This window comes from Crocuta crocuta, unplaced genomic scaffold, assembly GCF_008692635.1.
Source record: "Crocuta crocuta isolate KB4526 unplaced genomic scaffold, BGI_CrCroc_1.0 scaffold243, whole genome shotgun sequence".
Lineage (NCBI taxonomy): Eukaryota > Metazoa > Chordata > Mammalia > Carnivora > Hyaenidae > Crocuta > Crocuta crocuta.
In genome coordinates, this window is record NW_027529596.1 from 1,469,413 (window position 1) to 1,470,874 (window position 1,462).

The window sequence follows — 1,462 nt, forward strand, 5'->3', positions numbered from 1 at the left end:
TGCTCCACCTCCCACCGAAGAGAAAATACAATCAGAAGACACCAGTCTTCCTACCCGCGCGAGAAACAAAGAACGGGCTTCGCCAAGTGTGGGAGCGACACTGCTGGACTCTGCGCCTCGGCACCATCTGGCGTCAGCAGGGATAGTTTAAAAGACTCAACCTGTTTTGTTTCTTCAAGGGGATAAACCACACGGGAAAGGGTCAAGTCTGGGTCGGCCTTGGCCCTGAGTACTCGTCGTCCCAGCAGGGACGGCGAGGCCTCCTCACGCTCACCGGCCGCAGGAGCAGCTCTGGGCTCGGCCTTCGCACAGGAAAGGGACCCGGCGGCTCCTCGAGCGTCGGCTCACGTGACGATCTCNTCTGTGAGGGCAGAGCGGGGCCGGCTCGGGGATCCGGGTCCCCTCTGTCCACCCCCCACTCCGCACGCTCGGGGCGCTCTCGCTTTCCAAAACAGACCCCTCCAAGCTCACCCCACCGGGCAGGACGGGGCGGGGGGCGTTTCACCGCCGTGGGTGCCCACGCTCACGTCACCCCCGCCCTGCCTGGTCCCCTTCGGCCGCAGGACGGGGAGCCCCGCTCCTCCTCGCACGAGACTCGCTGAAAGCTGCGCACGTTTCGCCAGTTGGTGAACACGAGCTCCGTGGAGGTAAAAGGCCTCTCAAGTTCACGGCTGCTGGAACTCGTGCTCGGCTGCTTTCCGGAAGCCAGCACCCTCATAGGGGCGCCCCGAGGCTTAGGCGGTTAGGCGTCGGACCCCTGACTCGGGCTGGGGTCGATCCCGGGTCGGAGCCCGCGGGGGCGGCCCCCCTCCGCCCCTCCCCCCGCCGGCGAGCGCGCACACCTGCTTTCTCCCCTCTCTCAAAATAAAGAAAGAAAAACACTTTCTAAAAAGGCCCGTGGGCATCCGTTCGGGGCTCCCTGCTCCCAAGCTGTCCGCCCGGCAGCCGGGACGAAGGCCTCGGGCTCCGCGACCTGGAGAGAAGGTTCCTGGCCGAACGCAGCGAGGTTGCGACTGTCTGAGGAAAGCGGGCTGCGAACCAGGGGCGAGAGGAACACGGATCATCCCTGCGCCTCACACCAGGTTCCTCCCTTCCTCCCTGCCCCCCGAATCCTTTATGCAAAACCTCAAACCCACACTTGCAGAAAGAAGCCCCTGAAACGACAGGCCGGACGTGCACCCAGGACGCCGAGGCGCGGGGGTGTAGGCGTGCGCAGACCCACCCGGCGTCCACGCACCGGCCTACAACTCTCCAGCTGGGGAAACCGAGACCCGTGGAACGCACCCCAAACGTAAAGTGTCAGTCTGCGTCCAGAAAGGAAGACCAGGGCGGAACAGCGCTCGAAAGACGAAGGGAACCGTCCGTGCGGCTGCGCGGCGGACGGGGCCCCACGGGCGCGGCCCCAGGTGCGGACTGCGGGCCAGGCTGCCGTGCACACGGCTCGGCGGTGGAGACGGGCCTC